Here is a 20,770-nt window from a genome sequence, read left to right as displayed (position 1 = left end):
AAGACATTAAGAAAAAAATCCTGGGTCCCTGAGTGATAGTACAATGGGTAAGGCCTTGCCTTGCATGAGGCCGACCCGGGTTCTATCTGTGTTATCCTTTATGGTCCCCCAAAGCCACCAGAAGTGATTCCTGAGTTGCAAAGCCAGGACTAACGCCTGAGTACCACTGAGTGTGGCCCCCAAACCAAACCAGACCAAACCAAACAATATTTTAAAAAGGTAGAAAGTCCTGAGTTAAATTACCTCTCTAGTTCACCTTTCCTTTTGCATGATTGGGAAACCAGCCTAAATCTATCATTTTAAGTTGATCTGCCTCTATACTTGCCCAGAAAATTCTTATAGGTAATCAAGCTTCTCGGTTGTCCTATTAGGTCAAAGTGGTGAGCTCGGGCCCCTGTTTGAATTTGAAATGGGAAAGAGTTTTGGAATGGGGCCATTGGTCTTTATTTTTTGGGAATGAGGCTTTTGTAAAAGGAGGCCTTGGGGCTCTATTTCTCTGTTGCCTTCTTTACTCAGGAATACTTGAGTCAGCCTGTGCTCATTCTTTTGTTTGGTCCTTTTGTGCCTGAGCTTTTTAGAAGAGCAAAAATATCTGCCTCCTCAAAATACGCGTTTGGCTAAAGGCTAATTTCATCAGAAGAGGCCTGGAAGACAGAACAGAGATTGCCTTTGACTAAGTATTTACTTGTTGGCCTGCTAGATCATTCAGAGGGCTAGTGTGTGTGCTTTGCATGTTGGAAGCCTACATTCAATCCCAGCTCCACTCACCTCATGGTCTTGAGCACCACCAAAAATGATGCCTGGGCTCTGCCAAGTGGAGCCCCAAACAATCAGATAATTTAACATGTAAACTCTTCGTAAGGGTCAACTTCCCCCCTTCCCCCCCTCCACCCCTAAATATTTTTTGTTTCTTTTTAAAGTTTTTGAGTCACACCCAGCTATGGAACTCAGGGCATTCTCCTGGCTCTTTGCTCAGGTATCACTCCTGACCATGCTTGGGGACACCATATGGGATGCCGGATTGAACTTGGCTTTGTTGTTGATTGGTTGGTTGCTTGCTTGCTTGCTTGGTTTTGGAAACAAGATGACTTCTATGCTCAGGCTTACTCCCACCTCTGTGGTCAGGGATCACTCCTGGTGGGGTTGGCTTGGGTGCTATATGTGATGTCTGTTAGTTAAAAATTTTAAGTTAATGTCTGAAACTATATGAGATACTCCACTTTGTTGGGTCTCTTCCATGAATACAGAAGATATACATATTGTTAATAAACTATTTTTTCACATTATCTCTGTCAATTGGCCTCATGTTGTTCCGTCACTTACCAGTCTCTTAAAGAAGCAAAAGGGATGATTTCCTCTGTGCCCTGAAGGCTTTCTCAGTCTTTGCTGCAATTCTCAAATGTTTGGTTTAGAATCTTATACTCAAAAATTTTTACTGACTTAAAGTAGTTTTTATGCTATTAATATTTTTTCTAATATAAATTTAAATTGAGCAAAAATAAATTCATTCAATAATAAAGCCATTATATGTTAACATAAATTACATTAAAATACTTTCTAAACAAGAAATGTTATTGAAAGAATAGTGTTTTATATTTTTGTGACTCTCCTTAATGTTTGGCTTTTAGAAGAGAGCTTAGTTGTCAATTGTGCTTCAACATTTGTTTTTGTTTGGAGTGAACAAACCTAAATATTATATGTAGGTGTACAAGAAAATAATGGTCTTTTCAGATAATTGGTCTTTTCCTTTGATCCCACGCCAAAAACCAGCGAGTAGGAGTTTCTTAAAGCTTAATCATAGTGTTGACCCTAAAACCATACTAACGATCTTTTTGGAGTGGCCTCTGGTGAAGAGATTGGTGTTACAACACTGTATGCCTGAAACCTAATCATGAATAGTTTTGTAATTCATGGTAACTAAGTAAAAAAATAAAATAAAATGAAATATCTTTTTGTACCCTCTCATTTTAAAATCTCTTGGCCTATCTTGCACTATGAATGAGTCTTTTATGAACACATTCTTTTGTTACAACTAAAAATCATTGCGCTATGCTGATCTAAATGTTAATACATTTTATTTTACAGTATCTAAAAATCCCATTTTCTCATCTCACCAGAAAAAAAAAAAATCTTAAAATGTCCTGATACTGTCCATCGGAGAATAAATTTTCCAAAATTTTCATCTTTGCTTTGAAAGTTCACATTTTATCATTAGTAAATTATACTTATTTTTCCTCAGACAGATAATGTTACTATTTTGAGAATGTGTATAATTATTCAAAAGATGAATTTTTAAAATTATAATTATTTTTACTTTGATATCATAATAAAACTCAGTGCCTCAGGGCTGGAGTGATGATACTACAGTGAGTAGGGTTGCACCTGGCAGACCCAATCCCTGGTACCCAAGAGGTTCCTTAAGAAGCAAGAAATGATTCCTGCACACAGAGCCAGGAGTTAATGATGTAATGATGTAGCCATGTAATGATGAATAATGTAGCCATGCATACATTATTCCAAACCCCCTACCCACTACCAGAGTGCTCTCTTCCCTCCACCAATGTACAAGGACCCCTCCCACCTACCCCTGCCCCCAGTCTTCCCAGATAAGCTCAGAATTTTCTAGACAAAATCTTCAATTTGGATGCCGTGGACCATTTATTCCCCTACTATATTTCTATATCCCACATATGAGTTATCATTTATTATTTTGGCAGTGGCAACACCTACATACATGTAGTAAAGTTAAACTGAAATTCAAAAAAATTTATAAATCAACAAAAGTGAACCTACAGTCTATTAGCTAAGCTGAGGAATATTTTTTCAAAGACTGCTTTTTTTCTAGGTATATGAATTAAAATATTAATAGTATGAGTATCCTAATACATTTAAAATTGATATAAAATAGATAAATTTTATAAATATATAAGTAATAAGTGGAGGAAAGGAAAACATTTTTTAATTTAAAGGAGAATCTGTGGCCTATAAACATATAAAAGAATAAAAGTAGGGTTGGTAAACACCTTTCCCATTTATTTGCAAAGGCCTTTACTTCTCCTTCATATGTGAAAGAGAGCCTTGTAGGATAAAATATTGCCTGGCAGTATTAATCTTTGAGTATTTTGAATATATCATTTGATTTTTTCCTAACCTATAGAGTTTCTGTTGAGAAATCTGCTGGAATTTTGATGGGAATATCTTTATAAGTTTTTCATTTTTATTTTTTTGTTTTGTTTTCCCTAGCAAACCTCAGTGTGAAGAATTTTCATCCATATGTGAATTGGATAAAGAAGGTGTGATAGATATATACAGTAGGATATCATTTTTCTAAATATAAATATGAAAAATAAATTCTGCCATTTGTATCAACAAAAGTGAACCTACAATCTATTATGCTTAGTGAATAAGCCAGAGGAGAAAGACAAGCACTGTTATTTTGCCACGGTAGATAAATAAATAAAGGAGACAATTAAATCATGAAGGAAAGAATTGAATTATACTTTTGTTGTGAAGTAAGTGAGCATATGCAATGTTGGTTTTTAAAGATACAGAACTGAAACTTATAAATTATGATGTAGTGACATGGCAATAAAAATAAAAATTAAAGAAATATAAATTGAACTGGGATTAACCAGTATGATCACAATGGTTCTCAGAAGTATAAGTAGGCTAGTAGAATAGGAATTCAGTATGATACAGTGTAAAAAGGACTCAACTCACATCCCCAACAAATGGTCAATGAACCATGAGCACAAACTTGAAAACTGAAAATGGAAGAAACAAATCTCCATAGAGACTTTAGAGAGAGAAAAGCAACCCTGCTTTTATAAAAATAGTATTTTTTAAATAAAAATACTAGTGTTATTTGCAATAGGCCATCATCATTACTGGTCTTTCTACAAATGTTAATTTAATCAAACGACATAGAATTTCTTATTTTGAAAGTACTTTTGACCTTACGAACCCTCTGTCAGAATATTTCTAGTACTGTGGTAATAGTAATCTCCTACAATACTTTTAGCAACTCATATTTATTCTTTAATTGTTTTTGTACCTTCTATGTGTCCATCATGAGGCTAGCTATCCTTATGTAAAAGTAAGGAAGGGGGCTGGAGTGATAGTATAGTGGGGAGGGGATTTGTTTTGCACATGACCATCCTATATGGTCCCCTGAACATGACCATGCGTAATTCCTGAGTGCAGAGCCAGGAGTAACCTTTGTGCAATGCCGGGTGTGACCCAAAACGCCAAATAAATAAAGTAAGGAAGAAAGATGCTCCTATTTCTTTTTAAGGTTTTGGGCCACACCCGGCAGTGCTCAGGGGCTCCTCAGGAATCACTGAGTGCTCAGAGGAACATAGGAGATGCCAGAGGTTGAACCCAAGTAGACCACGTATAAGGCAAATGTCCTACCCACTATACTATCACTCTGGCTCCAAGACACTTTTTAAATTTTCCTTTGATAGCAAGATTTATTATATAGTCTAAATGTATAAATCCACTCTAATTCCAGTGAAAATCCAAGGTGGATTTTAAGAACTGGGGAGAGGGTAGCATGGTTTCCAGTGCAGTCACATTTATATCTTCAAATGCAATGTTAACTACAATGCATCTACCACTGAAGTGCCAAGGTCCCTCCACCCTGTCCAAAGTCCTCGAGTTTATACTCTTCCCTCCCACTCCCAAGGTCCCCCTTTGTAAACTCAGTCCCTTATGTTTTGTTTTGGTTTTTGGTTCTTACTTTCTTTGACAATAGAGTCACATCAGTGAGGATATCTCTGACATATATATTAAGGAGAGCTTTGCCTATGTTTTTGCTTGATGTACTATATGGATTGTTTTCTCAATGCTGTAGGGTAGGAGTCCAATTCCATTTTCCTTCCCCCCGCCACTTCCATTCTTTTTGCACACATGACTAACCAGTTTTTCCCACACTGTTGACAAGGCTTTCTGCCCTCACTTCATGCATCTTCTTTATTATTATATCAACTTCTTATATTTGATGGCTTTATTCTGGGCTCTTAATCCTGTTCCATTGGTCTGATAGTCTGCCTTTACTCCAGCACAACATTATTTTGAATACTAAAACTTTATACTCCCGTTTAAAGACAAGGAATTAAAATAGCACCCAGGTCTGTCTAACAAAGTGACCATAAAAATTGTATGCCACAGGTCCAGCATGGGGATCTATGCCCAAGAGGGCAGCTGTTGCAGCCTCTGCTTCATCCAAAAGATTTTAATGATTACTTACATGTATTAATGTTCAAATTTAAAAGTGAAGTAAAATACAGACAGAATTCAGTGCATCTGATATGTTTTGCTTTTCTCAGCAATGCTTTGACTATTTTAGAATCTTCATGTTTCTATACAAATGTTTGTAGTATTTGTTTTATGTCCTTGAAAGATGTCATAGGAATTTGATCGGGATTGCATTGAATATGAATATTGTTTTGGGTAGGGGTGGTTGTTTTAACAGTGTTATTACTTCTGATTCATTAGCATGGGGATATTTTTTAATTTTTTTGTAGTTTCAATTTCTTTTATTATTATTATTACTGAATCATAGTGAGATGCACAGTTACAAGTTTGTGATTGGGTTTCAGTTCTATAATGTTCCAATTTTTTTTTTTTTTTTTTGCTTTTTGGGTCACACCCTGCAATGCACAGGAGTGACTCCTGGCTCATGCACTCAGTAATTACTCCTGGCGGTGCTCGGGGGGACCATATAGGATGCTGAGAATCGAACCCGGGTAGGCCGAGTGCAAGACAAACGCCCTCCCTGCTGTGCTATTGCTCCAGCCCCAATGTTCCAATTTTTAATGTTCTTTTATTATTTTTTGAATTTTTTGTGGTACTAGGAATTAATTAAATCTAAGACTTTATGCATGCAAGGAAGGCAATTTACCACCAAGCCGCATCCCATCTTCTATTCCTTTTAATAGTGGCTTCCAGATTTTCATGTATGACTCTTTGACCTACTTTACTAAGTTGGTTCCTATGTATTTAGCTTTCTGTTCTTGTTTACTTTTAATGTAGTTATAAATGAAAAAATTGTTTTCATTTTGTTTTACTTCATTGTGTGTATATAAGAAATGCAACAGATCTTTGTGGATTTTTGTACTTATTTTATAGATTTATCACTTCTAAACCCCGAATTCGATTCTTCCACCCCTCTCAGAGAGCCCGGCAACTACCGAGAGTATCTCGCCTGCACGGCAGAGCCTGGCAAGCTACCCGTGGCGTATTCAATATGCCAGAAACAGTAACAACAAGTCTCACAGTGGAGACGCTACTGGTGCCCGCTCAAGCAAATCGATGAGCAACAGGATGATGGTGACAGTGATACAGTGATAATTTCTAAAAGTTTTTGTCACTCCCAACCGCTGCATTGGTGATTGGGACTCCTCTTTGTGATTCTTCGTCAACTGAACCAGCATTTCAATGCCAGTACCAGAGGAAGTAACTTTGTCTGGGCTGTGGTGCCAGCAATTATCTGGGCCAACCTGGTGATGGTGAGGGGAAGGTCATGACCAGGGCCACATCTGGTAATGCTAGGAGACTCCAGGGCTGGGCCCGGGGATGCTCAGGGAACCATACAGTGCTAGAATCGAAGTAGGTCAGCATGTACCTTAACCCCTGTACTATCTTTTTGACCTATGTAGAAATTTCCATCGTTTCTTTGTATTTTCTATGTATGATACTGTCATTTACAGATAGTGATTGTTCTACTTCTTTTCAAATTTGTATTCTTGCAATTTATTTTCCTTGCCTGGTTGCTGTGGCTAAGTTTTTCAATATTATGTCACATAATTGATAATGTACATTTTTGTCTTGTGTCTGATCATCAACAAGGCTTTTGAGATTTTCCTTATTGACTGTATGATGTCAACTTTGAGTTTATTACATAGGGCCTTTATTATATTGTGGCAAGTTCTTCTTTCCCACTTTGTTGAGTTTTTTTTTTTTGTCATAAATGTGTGTTGAATCTTGTCAAAAGACTTCTTTGCATCCACTGACGTGGACATAAGGGTTTTTGTTTGTTTTGGTACCATACCCAGCAGTACTCAGGGCTCACTCTTGGCTCTGTGCTAAGGGATCACTCCCAGCAGTGGGTGGGGGACCATATACAGTATGAGAGATGCAACAGGGGTTGGTCACATGCCTTCATTTCTTTATTACCTCTCTAGCCCTTATAATTTTATTTTCTATTTTGGGTTTTGGAGCCACACCTGGAAGGATCTCCTGGCTTGCACTCAGGGATCTTGTAGAAAATATCTGTGGGGGGGGCAGGGGGATGGGTTCAGGGGGTCGGTCCAGGGCCATTCGCCCAACCAGGGCGGCCCAGGTCATGGGGCAGATGGAAGAGGAAATGAGGGCCAAGCCGGTTGATTGATCAGTTCCCGTTTCTTCCATTCTCTCTACACACCTGTTCCAGTCTCTGAGCTCCGCATTCTAGTCTCACACTGCCCCTCATTCCCCTCTCCTCCTGTCTCTCCCGCTCATCTCTCCACACTCCGAGCAGCCTGGGCTCTCTCTCATCTCTCTGGATTCTGCTTCCGACTCTGACCTCTGGATTCTGACTCTGATAGCTTCTTTCATCTCTCTCCCCCAGCACTCTTCCTTCCTAGCTCCTCATTCTGAGATCCCAGCTCTCTTGATTCTGCTCCTTTCCTTCCCTAGTCTCTCCCCATTACTTGTCTCTCTCCAGCTTGTTCTCTGGGCTACACACAGTCTGGTAGCAAAATCAAGGTAAGAAAGCTCTTCCTGAGGGCCCACCAGGTTCAAAGGAAACACCACCTACAGATATTCCAAAGCCCTTTCTGACTGCCGCAGGCAAAGTACCTCTCAAGGTGTTTTTCTCATTTCCTTAGTCCAAAAACTCAATATCTTAATACGAATTATTTTTGTATGGACACTGTAAGAGATACATTGAAGCTTGTAGGGCAGCTCTCCTGGAAACATCTTGCCACAGACTCAGACTACAGCGCTCAGGCCAGATTAATCGTTCCTAACCCTAGTAGGGTCTGAATCTAGTTATTCCTTTTTGGATCATGACAACATCTGTCCACGACCAACTCTAACTTATAGTTAAGCATTAGGCTCTTTGGCCAGGCCCATCTCGATGCCAGGGTAGCACATAACTCACCACTTGCCCTGGGTCCATCCCATCCCTTGTCAGGACCCTGCCTTTGGGGTTGTTAGGAAGTAAAGGCAGCTGAGCCTTAGGTCTAGAGAACAGATGCCCAGGAGGAAAATAACTTATAGAGTCAAATGACTCCCAAGTTACAAAAGCATAGCATTTACTACTATCTTCTTGTGCCCATACAAAAGGACATTGCTGTGAATAAACTATGTAAAGGACTCAAGGAGAAGAGAAAAATAATATTTACAAGTCAGCAGAGCACAAAGAAAGAAGTTACAAATAAACATTGAGGAAAGGGAGCACAGTGATGGGAGTAACCCAATAAACCTAAACTACCTGAGGCTATGTTATCCTACAGGATCTCTCTTGTGGGACTTTGGGGACCACATGGGGTGCCAGATATTGAACCTAGTCAGCCATATACAAATCAAGTACCTTACTCACTGTATCTTTCTGGGTCCACTTCTTTTTATTTTTTTAATAGAATTCACCAATGAAGACTTTGGTGTGTTGCTTTCTCTATTGGAAAGTCATTAAATTACTATTTTCTTGTTTTCATACTTTTTTTGAGTCAGGACTGATCATTATATCTAAGAGTCTACCCATTTCACCTGTGTATATAATTCATTGGCATAAGTTGTTGGTTGTTTTATAATCCTTTCAATTTCAGTATGACCAGTAGTTATATCTTTTAAATTTTATTTTGTATTTTATATCATTTTTCCTCATCAGTCTAGCTAAAGTTTGTGATTTTTGGTACAGTTTTAAAAGAAAAAAAATGATTTTTGTGTTCTCCTTTGCTTTGCTTTTCTCTCAGCATTTATTTCTGCTATAATCGTTTGTGTTAACTGACATTTTGCTAGAGAGTTGTTATCATTTTTGCATGTTCTAAGATCAGATCTTATGCTATTAAATTGATACTTTTCTTTTTTTCTTTTTTTTTTTTTTTTTTGAGCTGGGGGGCATACCTGATGATGCTCAGAGGTTACTCCTGGCTCTGAAATCAGGAATTACTCCTGGTGGCGCTCAGGGAAACCATAGGAATGCTAGGGATCAAGCCCATGTTGGCTGCATACGAGGCAAGCTCCCTATCTGCTGTACTATCTTCCTGGCCTCTCACTTTCTGATGTTTTTAGAATGATAAATGTCCTTCTAAACATGGCTTTTTCTGCATCCCATTAAATGTGACATGTTGTGTTTTCACTAAACATAGCATGTAAAATTTTTTTGATCTCCCTTGTGATTTCTTTTTTTACTTAATTGCTTTAGAAATGTGTTTTTAAATTTCTAAATATTGAGTGCTTCCCATATTTTTTTCTGGTATTGATTTCTCATTCTGTTGTATTTATAGAATATACTTTTAATGATGTTTTTAAATATATCAACATTTCTTTTTTTTTCAATGTATCAACATTTCTTTTGTGACCTAGAATATAGTTTGTTTGGTAAAATGTTTTTTTTTTTTTTTTGCTTTTTGGGTCACACCCAGCGATGCTCAGGGGTTACTCCTGGCTTTGCACTCAGGAATTACTCCTGGCGGTGCTTGGGGGACCATATGGGATGCCGGGGATCGAACCCGGGTTGGCCGAGTGCAAGGCAAACGCCCTACCCGCTGTGCTATCGCTCCGGCCCCAGTAAAATGTTTTTGACATTAAAAAAGAATATTCTGCCATTATTGAGTGGAATAGTCTACATATATATGTATATATACACACACATCTATCTATCTATATATATATATATGTTAAGTTTAACTGGTTGACAGTATTCAAATTTTCTATAGTTTGACTTTCTATTACATTAATTATGATAGTGTAATATTAAAATATCAATGATAAAAAGGGATCTAAATCTTTTTCACTTCTCATTTTTTATCCATTATTTTGATGCTTTATGTAGGTGCATATATGTTTACAAATTTTATATCTTTCTTAGGTGTTGGCCCTTTTACCATTTTGAGTACCCCATTTTTTGCTTGATATCAGCTCTATTTTGGGCTCCCTCTCCCTACCCTGTAAATAGTGTTCAGGGACTAGTCCTGGCTCTGTGCTTGGGGGCGTATTCTGTGCAGTGCTAGGGGGATTGAACTGCAGTTGGGTGCATGCTATGCAAGAGCCTTAACATCTTCTGCATTATTTTTCTGGCCCTCGAAGAATAGTGATTGTGTGTGTGTGTGTGTGTGTGTGTGTGTGTGTGTGTGTGTGTGTGTGTGTGTTTGCTGGGATTGAACTCAGGACTTCACACACAAGGCAAACTCTACCATTGAGCTACATTCCCAGCCCTAACCTATTTTTTCATCTTTGACTATAGGTAGGGTGGGTTATTTTTAATGGCACATGGTTGATGATTGTATCTTGTTATTTTAATCTATCAATTTGATTGGGGCTGGAGCAATAGCACAGTGGTAGGGCGTTAGTCTTGCACATGGCCCACCCGGGTTCCATTCCTCCACCCCTCTCCAAGAGCCCGGCAGGCTACCGAGAGTATTTCTCCCACAAGGCAGAGCCTGGCAAGCTACCCATGGTGTATTCAATATGTCAAAAACAGTAACAAGTCTCAAAAAGAAAAAAGAGACGTTACTGGTACCTGCTCAAGCAAATCGATGAGCAACGGGATGACAGTGACAGTGACAATTTGCTTGAGGTATAGAAATTGTTCCTTTTTTTTTCTTTTTAAGTTTTTGGGCCACAAGTATCCAAGCTCAGGACTTACACTTGACTCAGAGATCACTCCTGCAAGTGCTCAGGGGATCATATTTGGGGTGAGGGGTCCAACTGGGGTCAGCCATATGCAGCACAAGCACCATAATCCCTTTACTCTCTAGTTTTTAGATCATTCACTTATATTGTCTTATCTATTGCACTACACCTGGCAGTGTTCAGAAGCTATTTCTGATTTTGTATTCAGGAGTGACAGTGCTTGGGGGACCATATTTGGTATCAGGGTTTGAACTGGTTCAGCTGCATGCTAGGCAAGCACCTTACCTCCTGAACTATTTCCCCAAACTTTTTTTTATTGACTTGTATTTTTGTTGTTGTTCCTTGGCTTCATTCTTTGTGTTAAATGCATATTTTTAATAGAGGTGTATTTTCATTTCTAGTGTAACCTTACTCTTTGGGGGGAGGAGTGGGGTTGGTCTCCCAAACTCGGCTTAGGAGGTCCAGACACCTTCCCAGCTATTCTTGGTCTACCATGCTAGTGGTTCATTGCCAGGACCCAAGATGCCTTGTTGCTAGGAGAGGGAGAGGGATTACCCAGGGCAACCCAGCAGAGCCAGGAGCTCCCTGGGCTGCCCATGGAAATGCTTGGGAGACCCTATGATGCTGGGATTCAAACAGCTGCATGGAAGGCAAGTGCCTTCAGCCCTAAACTGTGTCTCCAGCTGCTAACCTTACACTTCAAGAAGTTTTTATTCCTTAGCATTTCCTCTAAGAATACAATTTGTATCTTAGTTTACCACTAACAACTTATACCAACTTAAGTTAATACCAACTTAATTTTAATAAAATATACAGGCTGTTCAACATTGTTCTATTCCTTTTATTCCCTCCTGCCATTATTGTCATTTATTAAATCTACATACTGTAAGTTAGAATACATTTTAAAACATTCTTATCGTTATTTCTTTATGCTACCTATATATTTAAAAATTAACAAAAGTAACATTTTATAAAGTCTTTTATATTAATCCACATATTTACTATTTTTGGAGCTCTTTATTTCTTTCTCTGAATTAATGTTATCATGCAGTGTCATTCTTTCATCCTAAAAACTTTGGTATTCTCTTAAGACAGGCTTACTAACAACAAATTTTCAATTTTTACTTCAACCTCAGGTTTAACTGAGGTTAACTTTATTTTCCCTTTAATTTATAGTTTTTTTCTACTATAGAATATTTGATGGATAGTTTTATTCCTTTCAGTACTTTGAATTTCTCATTCTACCTAACTGCTCTATCATTGATACTTACCTACATGTGATGAGATTTCTTTTGTTGCTTTTAGGATTTTCTTTTGGGGCCAGAGACACTATAGCAGGTAAGACACTTACTTTACATTCCACCATCCCAAATTTCTTCCCTGGCACTGCATATGGTCTCTGAAGCACTGCCAGGAATAACTGATCCCTGAGTGCATAGGCAGGAGTAAGCCCTGAACACAGCTGGATGTGGCTCGAAAGTTTTGTTTTTTTAATTGCTTTTGCACTTGGGATCTGTTGAGATTCTTTGAGTGTTTTTAATATGTTTAATCAAAATTGGTATATTTTTGGACCCTTATTTCTTTTTTTTAACTTTTTGTTTTATTGAATCACTGTGATAAAAATTACAAAGCTTTCAGGTTTAAGTCTCAGTCATATACTGATTAAACCCCCATCCCTTCACCAGTGCACATGTTCCACCACCAAGAACCCCAATATAACCCCCTCCCACCCACCCTCCAAGGACCTTTATTTCTTAATATGTTTTTTGTATTTCTTTTGTTTGTTTTGGGGCCATACCATGTAGTGAGGACCATATTTGCTGCAGGAGATTAAAACCAAGTCAGATGCATACAAGGCAAATGCCTGACCTATTGTATTGTTGCTCCAGCCCTACTGTTCTTCCTATTTCTTTATTTCCATTCCTTCTGGGAAGCATTGCATATGTTTGGATATGGGAATGATTGTCTGATATGGCTCTCTGAATTTCAGTTACTTAAAAAAAAACTCCTTGGTTTCACAGATTGTGCGATCTTAAATCACTAATTATTTCTCTAAGTCATCTTGAATCTTCTGTCAAGTCTGCCTAGTGAATTTTCCTTTGATTTTTTTTTTTTCTCTTTGGATCACACCTGGCGATGCACAGGGGTTACTCCTGGCTCTGCACTCAGGAATTACCCCTGGCGGTGCTCAGGGGACCATATGGGATGCTGGGAATTGAACCCGGGTCGGCCGCGTGCAAGGCAAACGCTCTACCCGCAGTGGTATTGCTCCAGCCCCAAATTTTCCTTTGATTTATTATACTTTGACTCCAAATTTTTTCGTTGGCTTTTTATTTCCTCCAGACTTACTGAGCTACAATTAAAATTCAATATGATATATAGTTTAGGTATCATTTGCATCACTTGTCATCCCATTATTTATTGATTTGCTCGAGCGGGTGCCAGTAACATCTCCATTTGTCCCTATTGCATGCTAGTGTGGCACAATGGCATCTGCTCACTCCAGGAACACCACAAAGAGCCTCAAACCATTTATTTAGGGTCTTGGTGAAGAAGTCTGACCATTTTGTAGGTGGGCAGGCACGTGTCTTTTGACCTTCCGTGGAATCCAGTAGGTAACAGCTCTAGTCCAGCGGTCATCTCGGAATCGCATTACATGTCCGGCCCGTCTGATTTTTGATGTCCTGGCAAACGAGACAGCATCCCTGATTCTTAATCATTGACAGAGGTCAGAACTCAGGATTCCTTCTCTCACCTGAGTGAGACGTGACACTCCTAGCATAGCTCTTTCGAGTCCTCTTTGGGATACCCAAATAGCATCCTGTTTTCGTAGGGCCCAGGTCTCTGAGGCATATGTTAGTGCAGGAAGAATGGTGGAGTCGAAAAGATGTGCCTGGAGTCGGAGGTTCTTCCTCCTCTTAACAACTTCTTTGATGCCTTTGAAGGCGTCCCATGCTGCTCTCTTCCTCCTGTGCAGTTCTGGCGCCAAGTCTTTCCTCATGTTGAGTTCTCGACCCAGGTACACATAGCTGCTGCATTCAGAGATGTTTGTTCCGTTGAGAGCAAATGGAATGTCAGGGACTAGTTTGTTTTTCGTGAACATTGTCTTGGTGAAATTCAGCTGCAGTCTGGGACTGGAGTGATAGCACAGCGGATAGGGCGTTTGCCTTGCACATGGCCTACCCGGGTTCAATTCCCAGCATCCCATATGGTCCCCTGAGCACGGCCAGGAGTAATTCCTGAGTGTAGAGCCTGGAGTGACCCCTGAGCGTCGCTGGGTATGACCCAAAAAGCAAAAAAAAAAAAAAAACAAAACTCAGCTGCAGTCTGACCTTTCCACACTCTCGGTCGAAGTTGGCCAGCATTTGTGCTGCTTGGCCAATGTTTGGTCTTATTAGAATGATGTCATCAGCGAAGCAGAGGTGGTGTAGTTGCTGACTGTCTATCTTTACTCCCAGTCCTTCCCATTCCTGTCATTGCATGATGTTCTCTAGGGTGGCACTGAAGAGTTTCCGTGAAATGGTGTCGTCCTGATGAACCCCTCTCTTTATGTCGATGAACACTTTGTAGAATGGTGAGATCCTAGTGGTGAATCCGCAGTATAGCTTGCAGAGGATATTGATGTGCTGGGTTGAACACCCTGTTTGGCCGAGATTTCGATGACTGCCTCAGTCTCAACAGAATCAAAGGCCTTCTTTATTTATTTATTTTTTTTTATTTTTTTTTAATTTATTTATTTTTAATTAGAGAATCACCGTGAGGGTACAGTTACAGATTTATACACTTCTGTGCTCACACTTCCCTCATACAAAGTTTGGGAACCCATCCCTTCACCAGTGCCCATTCTCCACCACCCGTAAACCCAGTGTCCCTCCCACCCTCCCCAATCCCATCTCCCCCCCACCCCACCCTGCCACTGTGGCAAGGCATTCCCTTCTGCTTTCTCTCTCTAATTAGCTGTTGTGGTTTGCAACAAAGGTGTTGAGTGGCCGCTGTGCTCAGTCTGTAGCCCTCATTCAGCCCGCAACTCCCTTCCCCCACATGGCCTTCGACTGCAATGTAGTTGATGATCGCTTCTCTGAGTTGACCTTTCCCCGGAACGTGAGGCCAGCCTCGAAGCCATGGAGTCAACCTCCTGGTACTTATTTCTACAGTTCTTGGGTGTTAGTCTCCCACTCTGTTATTCTATATACCATAGATGAGTGCAATCTTTCTATGTCTGTCTCTCTCTTTCTGACTCATTTCACTCAGCATGAAACTTTTCATGCCCATCCACTTAACTACAAAGTTCTTGACCTCCTTTTTTCTAACAGCTGCATAGTATTCCATTGTATAGATGTACCAAAGTTTCCTCAACCAGTCATCCGTTCTGGGGCATTCGGGTTTTTTCCAGATTCTGGCTATTGTAAACAGTGCTGCGATGAACATACATGTGCAGATGTTGTTTCGATTGTACTTTTTTGATTCTCTGGGATATATTCCCAGCAGTGGTATTGCTGGGTCAAATGGGAATTCAATATCTAATTTTTTGAGAGTCGTCCAAATTGTTTTCCAGAAGGGCTGAACCAGTCGGCATTCCCACCAGCAGTGAAGAAGGGTCCCTTTCTCCCCACATCCTCTCCAACAGCGGTTGCTTTTGTTCTTTTGGATGTGTGCTAGTCTCTGTGGTGTGAGGTGGTATCTCATGGTTGTTTTGATCTGCATCTCTCTGATGATTAGTGATGTAGAGCACTTTTTCATGTGCCTTTTGGCCATTCGTATTTCTTCCTTGGTAAAGTTTCTGTTCATTTCTTTGCCCCATTTTTTGATGGGGTTGGATGTTTTCTTCTTGTAGAGCTCAACCAGTGCTTTATATACCATTGATATCAACCCCTTATCTGATGGGTATTGTGTAAATATCCTTTCCCATTCTGTGGATAGTCTTTGTACTCTGGTCACTGTATCTCTTGCGGTGCAGAAGCTTTTTAGTTTAATGTAGTCCCATTTGTTGATCTCTGTTTTTACTAGATTGCTTAGTTCCGTGTCACCTTTGAAGATACCCTTATCTTCAATATCGTGGAGGGTTTCGCCGACCTTGTCTTCAATGTACCTTATGGTTTGTGGTCTAATGTTGAGGTCTTTAATCCATTTTGATCTGACTTTTGTGCATGGTGTCAGGTCAAGGTCTAAACCCATTTAAAGGCCTTCTTTAAATCAATGAACATTAGACAGAGTGGCATCTTCAACTCTTGTGAGACCTCAGTGAGCTTGTTCAATGTGTGGATATGATCAACCATGCTGAGTCCTTCTCAGAACCTGGCTTGCTCGCATGGTTGTCCTTCGTCTAGTGTTCTGTCAATCCAATTCAGGAAGACTTGAGTGAATAACTTGTAGAAGATGGACAACTGGCAGATTGGGAGATAGTTGCCTGTGTTGTGGATGTCTCCCTTCTTGTACAACAGGACGATCCTGCTGGTTTTCCATTGGGACAGAAACTTGCATTCTGACAGGTAGCGTGTGAAGAGCCGAGCCAGTGTATTGATGAGTACTGGCGGCAGATTCTTTAGGTTTTCAGGTCTGACCTTGTCTGGACTAGGTGCTGTACGCTTCTTTACCAATGAAATGGTGTGTCAGATTTTGGAAGGGAAAACGCTGGGAACGACATATCCTTCCTTCAGAATTTGGTATGTGGGCAGGTGGATGTGGCTATCAAAGAGATCTGAATAGAAGTTATGGATAACCTTTTCCATTGCCCTTCTGGAAGATGTGATAGATCCATCAGGACATTGGAGGGCAATCATCTTGGTCTTATAGTTGTTGAAGGACAGGCGGGTGTTTTGAACACTTTTTTAAGCTTCTGCCTCATCGGCAAACACTGCTACTCTTCTTTCTTTGAGGTCTTCCTTTATTGCTTCTCTGCACACCTTTGTGAGAGCGGAATTTAGCTTGTGATTTCCCGAGGCTCGTGCCAGACCATGTTGGCAAATGAGCTCGAGAGTTTCCGAAGACAGGTGACTTTTTGTGGCTTTCTCTCTCTCTGCATTCCTCACACAATCATGGAGGTGCTGAATCAGCCAATCATATTCCTCATGGATGTGGTCAACAATAGCATCTTCCCATATTGCTGCAGTAGTGCTGAAGAGCTTCCAGTTGGTGGTCATTATTGGAGTTCTCTTCTTCAACTTTGCAGCGCTATGAAGGAGATGGTGTCTGATCTCGTTTGGAATTTTGGGACAACAGCAACATTGGTCAGGCAAAACCATCAATTGGATATAATGTGGTCAATTTTGTTGTGGAGGTGTCCACTGGGAGTCTCCCATGTCCAACATTCAGATTCGGCCTTCTGGAACTGTGAGTTAGCATGGATGGTCTTGGTTGACATGATGAACTCAGACAGTCTCTCATCCTGTTCATTCCATTCTAGGTGGTGGGTCCCGATATGGAGTTCTTCGGGTGACCTTCTAGGTCGTATCTTGGCATTAAAATCACCGACAATAACCTTGTAGAAGGTGTGGTCTTCTTTATAGAATTTCTCCAGTCCTGCTCTATGTAGAATTTCTCAATTTCTTCTTTTCATAGTTGGATGTTGGTGCACAGACAACGAAGATAGATAGGAACTGCCGGCAATGAGCTACATCTATTCAAACGTAAACATCCGATTCGAGTTGTTAGGAATGCAAACGAATCAATGCTCATGGCCAAGTTCATGTTGACAAGGACACTGACACCACCAGTGCCTCTACTGTCGCATGTTCCAACAAACAGTTCTTCAGTATAGAAAATGGCGTGATCTGTTCAATACCTCCTCTCCATCCATCCAATGACGTCATACTTGGTTTTCTGCATTTGCACCATTAGGTCCTCCATGGATGCTTCCAATGCCAGCATACATGTGTTAAAAGCGTGAACAGTCATTTTAGTCCTTTGTTTGGCAGCCTAGTTTGTCCCTGAAATTTTATTAGCCTCTCCTTGTTCGTCCTTCATAATACTGCCATATTGGGGGATCTTCCAGGGTCAGGGGAATGAGGTCCATTGTTGTTACTGTTTTTGGCATATCGAATATGCCATGGGTAGCTTTCAAGGCTCTGCCGTGTGGGCAGGATACTCTCGGTAGCTTGCCAGGCTCTCCGAGAGGGATGGAGGCTTTTAGGGCGGCCTTTAGGCACCATTATAAATGTTCTGATGCTTCACACCATATTTGAACCCCACCAAATATGGTGCAGTATTGATGCAAAAAAGTGCGGCCTTGAGTTGGAGTCCAGAAGGTGCCCTGGATCGTGGAGGCAGTTGGGTAGTAGAGTTCGGCTGATGAGGAATTTATCTGGCACCAGCAGGGTGGGTCTTATGGGTGTGACCCCTGGGTCACCGGAGATTGGTGTTAGCAGGCAGAGGATCTTTGTTTCTGGGTCTCATTGAGCCTGAATTATGCTTTAGGTACACAGCTTAATGATGTGAATCACATACTTTGTGGCTTAACTACCACAACACGTTTATTTAACATCCATCAATTCACATAGATACAACCAAAAGAAAAGAAAAAGTATTTTCCTTTTCAATGAGAATTCTTAGGACTTATGCTCTTAACAACAACTTTCAAACATACCACACAGTAGTGTTAAGTACAGTTTCCATGTTCTATATTACATTGCTCATATTTGTTTCTCTTATCACTTGCAATTTGAACCTTTGACTTCTTTTATCTAATCACCCTCACAATGCACACCTCTGTAACCACAAATCTGGTTGTCTTTTTATTTATGATATTCTTCCAATGTCATATGTAAGTGATGATATCTCTGTACAAGTGTTGGTTCAACCTCAAGATGGACCAGGAAGGTGTGGCTAGCTTTGTTCCTCTCTGGTCTCTAGAATCATGACTTTGGACTAATAGAGCAGTTGGCTTTCTCTGCTTACCTACTTTAAGATCTTTGTGACTTAAGCATCAGTCACTACTCAAGCTCAGGTCAGTACCCTTTGGCAACAGCATTCACAACTTTTCACCTTATTAAAAGAGTATCTGGAAAGGCGGGGAATGCTCAGTGAGCTTCTTTTTTTTTTTTCTTTTTGGGTCACACCTGGCTATGCACAGGGGTTACTCCTGGCTCTACACTCAGGAATTACTCCTGGCCGTGCTCGGGGGACGATATGGGATGCTGGGAATCGAACCCGGGTCGGCCGCGTGCAAGGCAAATGCCGTACCCGCTGTGCTATTGCTCCAGCCCCTCAGTGAGCTTCTTTATTAAAGTCTGTGCTCATGGTTTTAAATAGTTGCACCGTGATATATACATGTTCTCTTTTATTCCATTTTTACCTCTTTTAGTAATTTTCTACATACCTTCCTTCATAATTGCGGTTATAGTATATCATGAACACATTTTCAAAGGAATTTGATGGCAATAGTGTTTATAATTTTAGTTGGGCTGGAACTATCCATGGCGTATTCGATATGCCAAAAACAGTAACAACAAGTCACTCAATGGAGATGGCACTGGTGTCCGCTCGAGCAAATCGATTAGCAACGGGATGACAGTGGTACAGTGATAATTTTAGTTACTGCCTCCCTTTTCTTTACCCTTTCCTGTACTCCACCATCAAGCATATCTGCTGTTATTCAGGCATTTAATGTTAACAACATTAATAGTGAGTCTTAAGAGTTTTCCTTTAGTCAAACACTCGACTGAATGTTATCAGTAAGGTCCCTTCGTCCTGCAGCCAGCTGAATTGCCAATAAGAAAACAATTCCAGTTATTTAGGGATTGTCTAAAGAATCTTCTGACTTCAGCTCTGGTGACATTTCTCTGTAATAGCTTCCTAGATTTTGTATCTCTCCTTTAGCTCTTTGAAGGGACTGAACCATTTCCCTCAGCCTAATTCCTACGTTTTCACTGTTTGAACCCAATCTCCAGGTTGTCCATTCATGGGGGGTTTTTGTCTGCTTCTGGTGAATTATTAGCTGGAACTCAGGATGTTAGCAATGTCACCATCACTGTATCACTGTCATCCCGTTGCTCATCGATTTGCTTGAGCAGGCACCAGTAATGTCTCCATTGTGAGACTAGTTGTTACTGTTTTTGGCATATTGAGTACAACACAGGTAGCTTGCCATGCTCTGCTGTGTGGGCGGGATACTCTTGGTAGCTTTCTGGGCTTTCAGAGAGGGATGGAAGAATCGAACCCGGGTGGGCCGAGTGCAAGGCAAACACCCTACCCGCTGTGCTATCGTTATTATTTTTTAAAATTTTGTTGAATCACTGTGAGATAGTTAAACACTTTCATGTTTTTAATGTCACCATAAAAGAGGATTTATTCCTGACTAATTGAAATATTTGCATATAGAACTCCATGTACTTATGCAGTTACAGTTCTTTAACAATGTAAGAAGGCTGCTTTGGATTCCCTGTGTTCTATGTCCTGGTGTCATTCTGGTTCATGCTGGTTCTATGCTGCTACCTGCGGTGTTATTTCGTCCCTCCAAGTCTATGCTGGTCTCACTGTTCTGTCACGGGCGCTCTGTAGAGTGTCGCTGGTGCTGCATGGTCTTCCTCTCTTCCCATGGCCAGGGGCTCCCCATGCCCTCAGCTTTTCTCTGTTCGTCAGCCAACGCCAGCATCCTGCAGCACTTCAGCCTGCTCAGGTGCAAGTGTAGGGGTCAAAGAAGGAATTGTCTAGCTGGGGGTTCCCTTCATGCCCATTTCCCACCTCCAGCTATCCTATTATCTGTTTTGGACTGAACATGTTTTCTATGGGTAAGATTTAAAATGACCACTGGAATGAACTAGTTTACTGGGCAGCCTCAGCCCTTCACTCCTGCCGTAATAGTTACCTGGGAACACTCATACACCAGCCACACCAAAAAGACCTGATGTGTGAGCATATTCAGTAAATAACTAGAGAAACATTTGGATGCTTCTTTACTATCAATTTTCAAGTTAACTTACATGTAACCAAG

At 40.5% G+C, this 20,770-nt stretch overlaps 1 protein-coding gene across 2 annotated transcripts in view; it reads left to right on the top strand.

Moving 5' to 3' along the window:
* Positions 1-20,770, top strand: part of KIAA0825 (KIAA0825 ortholog) — a 425,985-nt gene that overhangs the window by 6,570 nt on the left and 398,645 nt on the right. The window lies entirely within an intron of this gene.

Source organism: Sorex araneus, chromosome 1, assembly GCF_027595985.1.
Source record: "Sorex araneus isolate mSorAra2 chromosome 1, mSorAra2.pri, whole genome shotgun sequence".
Taxonomy (NCBI): Eukaryota; Metazoa; Chordata; class Mammalia; order Eulipotyphla; family Soricidae; genus Sorex; species Sorex araneus.
The sequence above is the reverse complement of the archived record's forward strand: the minus strand, read 5'-3'. Positions and strand labels throughout refer to the sequence as shown.